A 7294-nucleotide genomic window follows, 5' to 3' on the forward strand; every position below is an offset into this window, starting at 1 on the left:
GAAAGGATGACATTATTCATTTGTCTGAAAACCACAGGTGCAAAATCCTGTATGGGACACAGGTTTCCAATCAAACAGACATGTCAGGTGTGTTTTTTTTTTTGTTTTTTTTTACATGTAGTTAAGGTCTACCTGCTCTACCTGTTTTCCTCCTTCGGAAACTGGAAAATGGGTGTTGGAGACATTGATATCCCGCTGGAAAACCTATTTTTGCTCCATCCTCAGTGGTACTGCTGAATGGTGCAGTGAAGCCAACAGTTGTTTTGCTTGTGAAAGCACCATAATGTGTCAAATCTCCAATAGGTATCATTTCCTCACGTACGAGTCCTTCACTGATCACTTTTCAACCATGCACGATGACCTTGTAATCCTTAAAGAGACATTTTCTATCACAGGACAAATGTGATCAGTCCAAGCGCCTGTGTATTGATTTGCAGTAACCCTTCCCTTAAAGAGGACTCAAACCAATGCAGCAAAATGCAAAGCGGAGCCAAGAGATCGCCTGACTACAAGGGTCAAGGAATTCTGTTTTTCTCTTTATTTGTTGTCTGCATGTTGATTAAACTTGATTTTTAATTCGAGGTGGGGTTTGCCAATCGAAGGAGCTGCAGCTCGGCGTGTTCTCCTGTCACCACTTTGCATCTCAATCTGCAGGGATGAATGTGACTCAGGATGACAGGTAGCCAAATGCCTTTTCACCTGCAGCTCGGCTTAGACAAATGGGAACAGGGCACGGCAATTACGGCAAAGTTGACCTTCAGGTTGTGCTCTTTGATAGAGCTGTCGCATACTTCATGCTTGGCCTCTTTTTTATCATAGTCACACTGTTTCCACCTTTATAACTAATGACTCTTTTAGCAGAATATTTGGCTTTTTTTGCAGTAGATTTAGTTTTTTGTGCTATTTCACAACCCTCATGATTTTTCTGTTGCGTACATCTGTTATGGGGGGACAGACTCTTTATCCCTCTCTGCTTACAGGGAATGTTAGTGGAAAAATTTTCTAGACAGTGGAGGGAAAATACAGCTAATAAATTCTGCATGTAATGATTAAATTTAAATACAGAGGTCAAGAGCCCTCATTATTTGCACTAAAATATTCAGATACTGTTAATATTTCATTGAACCAAAAATGCAGCTGTGAATTCATTTCAAATGAAAAATGTTTGCGCAGACTAAAGTGCTTCTGGGGCCAAAGAGTGTAAGTGTGAAGCTAAATTTTTCATTTGTCCGTGCAGAGCTTTGTTGCACCACAGGTTGCTCCCAAATCCCAAAGTATTCGTTTGACTCGCTGAATCATTGGGAAACTGAGTTTGCCACTATACCACTCACATTACACTGAGGGATGTTTCAATATTTTGTCTCATTTTCTTAGATGCAAGTTTAAAAAAAAACATCTCATTTGTTTGCTGTGGTAACTCTTTATAAGAACTACAGTTAATATGTAATTAAAAAAAATCTTCTTAGAGCAAATTTGCACATCACTAAGAGGCCAGTGGTTTTGGTTAAACATAAGTATTTGAACATTTGGTGATCATTAACAAATACATCATATGTGCAGTGGTTATCGGGACATCAGTATCAGGCACTATAGATACGCAAAACATAAGGGTAGGGAACAGTTTTAGGAACTTCTGCACTACTGCATGGATTGCATGTATGTAGTATTGCTGAGAATTTGTTAATATTGTATGTTTTGTTTTTTGTTTTTTTAACTGATGATCGTTTACACCGTATATGTGTTGCAAATGTACACAAGTGCATTTTTAAAATGTTACTTTTTATATAATTGGTGTTTATGGTGAATTTACAGAAAAAGTCACAAAGCTAATTATTGGATTGTGTAAAAAAACAAACAAACCAGAAAGCAGTATTTTAATTTAAGCTCCTACAGTTAATGTTTAATAGCTATGAAAAAACACGTAATAAACATGTAATGTGAAGGATTTTAAATGCACTGTAATCTGTGCACACATATATATTTACACTGCTTGTTACAAACTATAACCTCTATGATTAGGACCAGAGACTGTGATCCGATTACTTTCAAGTAACGAGTAAAGTAAGGGATTACTATTGCAAAAACGGTAATTAGATTACTGTTACTTTCCCGTAGGAACGCTGCGTTACTAAAACCGTGATTTTTTTTTTTTTTTTTGCGAGAATGTCTCATGACAGTGACGTAAGCGAGTGCGACGTTCGTGACAACAGCTGTGTGCAGATCAACAATGGATCATATATCGAGTGCAGAGAGAGTATGAGCGTGCAGCGTTTAAAGCGTGGAAGTACTGACCTTACTTTGAGTTTGATTCCATAAAAAGTGACAAAAACATTAGCGTCCATTCGCATTGTGCGTGGGAAGAAAACTTCTTTTTACAGCGAAAAAAACCCTAAACTTCCAAACAAGCACCGAGTAGCTACGACGTAATGGGAAACTCACAGAGAAACTCGCGGATTCTTCCACTGACCGCTGCACACCTGCACCAGGGTAACCCTCCGCCTACCCCACTCCTGCTTTACAGGTGAAAATAGAGCAACAGGACCGCTAGTCTTTGACTTTATTTATTTTCTGCTGTGTTTTACTTGCATCTATTTGAAAGACTGAGTGTAAACACAAAAACTTATTTCATTTTATGTGCTGGAATGTGCAGAAAATAGGTTTAAATGTTAAACTAATTTCTTCCAGTCAGAGAATGTTGCATATAATTACATTTTTACTTGATGCATAAAGTTAAAAGATTAAAACTAATAAAACAAGTTTTAAAAAGAGACTTTTCCATTTGATTACATTTTGTATGATGGATTATGCAGAAAAAGTAGAATTGGGCTGAAAGATCTATCGCTTTATCACCTATTCAGGTTGTAAATCGTGTTTTAAAAAAGTAACTAAGTAACTAATTACTTTTGAAAATCAGTAATTAGTTACTGATTACTTTTTTCAAGTAACTTGACCAACAGTGATTAGGACACATTACCTGACTCAACCAGAAGAGGAAAGTCCGAGCTTATCTCCTTGTGCACCTCTGAACTGCTTTCAACGTGATGCTATTTATAGAAAATTTTTGAAAGTCTTCCTCTTCAGTTCTGACTGAGCAGTTTTTAACAGCTTTCACACCGGCCACAGTTTCCAAGTCTTAAGCAGTGCATCAAATCAGAAGACCGCTAATATGCTTAAAGTTATTTTTCCAACAATCACAGGGTTGTTTATCTTTAATTTGTCGCCAGGTTTAGACTAAATGTTTTATGGTCTCTCTGTGTCTCTAGAAGAGCATTCAGAAAAAGCATCCTCTATAGTGTCAGCACACAGTTCAAGTGTTTATATAGCACCAAATCACAACAACAGTCACCTCAAGGCACTTTATTTTGTAAGGTAAAGACCCTACAATAATACAGAGAAAACCCCAACAGTTAAAGAACCCCCTATGAGCAAACACTTAGTGACAGTGGGAAGGAAAAACTCCCTTTTGAAAGGAAGACCCATGCTCGGGGAGATGTGGTCATCTTTCCAATGTCTTAGGCTGGTTGACTGAAGTTGGATGCTGGAAATAAAGTGAATCTAGGATCTAAATGACGCTGATGAGGCTGGACCACAGGGGACCCACAGGAGGAGAAACAGTTGTTTCCAAATACATAATTAAACACATATGTTTGCTTACAACTTCAAAATAGTGTCTTGTAAATCATATATTAAATTTTGATGTGCCACTTATACAAGCGACATTTCAAATAGAGAAATTAAAAATTTTACTCATGAATAAAACATGAGATTTATTCAGAGATGCGTTTTCATTTTGCTGGACCGCTCAGCACCTTGTATTGTGGGCGTTGCCAACATTGAAGTCCAGACTGTTTTGCTGTGTCTCTGTCCACTTTCTACCACAGACCAGATGATGTGACTGGCTTACAGTCAGTCTCTAATAGACTAATATATCAGTCTGAAGCTGTTAATTACAATATAATTACCTCAATACAGCAAATCACTCTTGCTCATCAGTCACACAGGAGGCAGATGAAGTCCACGTGCCTCTCGCAGCACAGCAGATTGGCTTCCCTATCAGCACACCGGGGAGATTCTAGAAATAAAATCCAATTCTGCTTCGCTTCTGTTCGCCTCTTGCATACATTGGTAAGACAAGTCACGCATGAGTAGCAGTGGGGCAAGTCTCTTCTCCAGCCTGATTAGTTCTGCTCCAGAAATGTGGAGATTGACGAGCTAATCGCTAGGCATGGCGGTGGCGAACGGGAGGCCTCTGAGGGGCTCGGTGGGAGCGGGAGGGGGATGCAGATCGATGATCAGCGGGCCCGGCAACAGCAGGCGATGCACGGCTTCATCTGGTACAAAAACAACATGAAAGCATGCGCTGTGAGAAGGATGAGCAACTATTTTGGACGTCCCAGCCCTGCGTATATTCAGCGTCATAATCATGATGAACTTTTCCTTTCATTAACACAAAGAAAGGTCAAAACTGCACCTCCAGCCGGTGCCCAATTTTTTTCCGCCCCATAGTCCCCACATACTGAGAAAATGTTCCAAAGATGGCAGCGCATGTGGAAAATAGCAACATCTGTGTTAAGTCAACCGTGCCCCCTGGGGTGCTCTGCCACCAGGAAACACTTTCACACCTCAAGCATTTGCATTTTACACCTTAATGGTTTGGCTGCACTTGAACTTGAACTTCAAGCTGTGAAACTCATTTGCTTATTGGGTCATTTGCGTCCTGTATTTCTTACTGCCGGTGATTAAGGGTGGGAGAAGGTTTAAATTCTACTATTATTTCCTATTATGTTTTCCATAATGAATAAAATATGGTTCGCAGTCCTGAGCACACATTAAGGGTTCGATGAGGATTGCGACTTTGTCATTTCTGTCAAATTTATATTTTAACAAAAAGCTTCACTGTTGACATCTGAATGCACATTTTCATTTGGAAATGGTTCCAGTCATGATTCCTGCTTCTGTCTCGACTCGATCCCTGCCTGCAGGCTCATTCTCACGTCTCCCTGTGCTGCTGCTGTCTGTGGAACTTTCTGGTTCTTGCGGTTCCCCTCCTGACAGCAGATGCCTTTACACCTTTTCTCCAAACACCCACACCAATCACATGCTCACCTGTTCCTCATTCTCTCTGCTCAGTAATTTGATTACTTACTTCCACCTGCTCCCAGTCAGTTTAACACGAACCTTATCCCATTACCCGTTAACATAATCGTGTTTGTGGCCTGTCTACCAGCTGTGCTTATTTGAACCTGTTGACTGGACTGTCTGTAATCGCTTGGTCACAGTAGAGGAAAAATAGGACGGCGACCTCCTTAAAGCTAGGAAAAAAAATTGTGGTTGCCAAGGTTGCATTGAAGTTCTTTCTTTTTTTTCCTTTTTTTTTAAATTTTTTTTAATACTTTGAGCCAGTTGCAGTTGCAGCAACCCTTTTTTTTTTTTTTTCAAACCCAAAGTGATTGAAAGCACCTGGTGGGTGAAACTGTCTCCAAACAGCACCAATGCTGGTATTGGATCAATACCAGCACAATAGCATCCATACTTTGTTTCTATCCGCCTAGTTCAGTATTTATCCCACTGGAATTGTTTTAAATAAGTCATTTTTTTATGGTAGTAAAAAATATACATCAAAGACTCACTATTAAAAATTATATGAATTATTAATGTTAAACATATTAAAATTGTACATATTAATAGCCTATAACACATTTAAACAACAGAAGCTTACCAAAAGTCTACTTTCAAAATGAATGAAATTAAATTATTTATTACTGAGGAAATTACAGTAATTAACTGTCATTAAAATGCGTTGTGAACTGACAATGATTCATCACAACGCACTGCTCTCCCCCACATAAGTAACATAGAAAGTGGTGAGTTAGGCTGCAATTTTAGCCACACGCTAAACAAGAATCGTTTCACAAACTAAAAGATGTCATCTTACAAAACAAGTCTCTTATATGAATCCAACATTATTTATTATAACGATGCATATCTTAGTCATGCATCAGAAGAATGAATGTCCAAGAACATTAAAAGTCCCCCAATTCACATTTAGCAGCAGTGAGTGTGAAACAAAGTAGCCAAGAGACGACGCCATGCCTAGCCATAGGACATACATGCTCTTGGAATTCTTTCCTTGAAATTGAATGTCCTGTGACTTCGATTGTACCGACAGCTAAAAGTAGATTATTGTGATCGTGGAAGACTCTTAAAAAACTGAACTTCTGTCAGGCCACTTCTGAAGCATGTTACAGTGCAATATGTTACACCGCTGAAATGATGGGCCAACTCATCTCCCGTGCAACATATTTATTTTTACAGAAAACTGTAAAAACAGAAAAATATGACAATCAGTTCTCTTTGGCGCACAGGCCATACGCTGCCTCTTCATCACTGACACTACTTCTTCTAGTGTAGCTGACATTACTTTATACAAGTAACTTATACAGTTTCATATTCACATGCACCACTCTTATAAACTGCTTAAATCACAAAAATACATTTTACTATACGCATGAATAACATGGTGAACTCTCATTAGTTTTCTTGTTTTTACTGTTTTAATCTATTTATGAACCTGTCTTCTTAACTGTATTTATCAAACTGATCTCTTTCAAATAAATGTTTTTCTTAACATATTTTTACAGCATTCACTCTTCATGAACTAAACGCAAAGCAATTCACATTTTCTCTTATTGTGCAAAACATATATATTTTGTGGCTTTAACCCAAAAATACCTGCACCGAGCTCACAGAGTTTCGGTACAGTCTAATACTTGGATCGGCACAGGCTAATAACTGGACCAACTTGGAAATTAGCTCTTTAGCTTAACATTCGCCACACACAAGACATTTATCATTAATCGCCACTGCTGTCTGTCACGTTTAGAACCTGTTTTACATTCTCAACCACCCAGCTTACCTGTAAAAACAGAAAAATATGACAATCAGTTCTCTTTGGCGCGCAGGCCGTACGCTGCCTCTTCATCACTGACCAGTGTTGCCAACTCCTCAGTAAGGAAAATCGCTATTGGTTGTCCTAAAAGTCGCTAGAAGTCGCTAAATGACGTCATCACCTAATTTGCATAATTGGTCATGCTAATGTAATTGTAACCTACGCTGCTGGAGAGAGAAATAACATCATGGACGAGACATAAAGTGAGCAAAAAACGTCCTAAATGCATTTAGAATTTATTTAGAACTACAAATTAAATTTCTTTTAGCAATTATTGTTTTTTGTAATGTCACAATTCCAACCCTGCTCCTTAATCCGGGCTTGGACCGGCAAAAGTGACCCGAA

The 7294-nt window shown here is 38.6% G+C and overlaps 1 long non-coding RNA gene across 1 annotated transcript; it reads right to left on the bottom strand.

Moving 5' to 3' along the window:
* Positions 1–2105: 2105 nt before the first annotated feature.
* Positions 2106–6987, bottom strand: LOC146499793 (uncharacterized). The gene is made up of 2 exons (XR_014870328.1): positions 6917–6987; positions 2106–4331 (listed from the first exon to the last, which is right to left on the bottom strand). It is a non-coding gene; the product is annotated as an uncharacterized LOC146499793 (long non-coding RNA).
* Between the last annotated feature and the right edge of the window lie 307 nt (positions 6988–7294).

The sequence above is a fragment of the Neolamprologus multifasciatus genome, chromosome 17 (genome assembly GCF_963576455.1).
Source record: "Neolamprologus multifasciatus chromosome 17, fNeoMul1.2, whole genome shotgun sequence".
Classification (NCBI taxonomy): Eukaryota; Metazoa; Chordata; class Actinopteri; order Cichliformes; family Cichlidae; genus Neolamprologus; species Neolamprologus multifasciatus.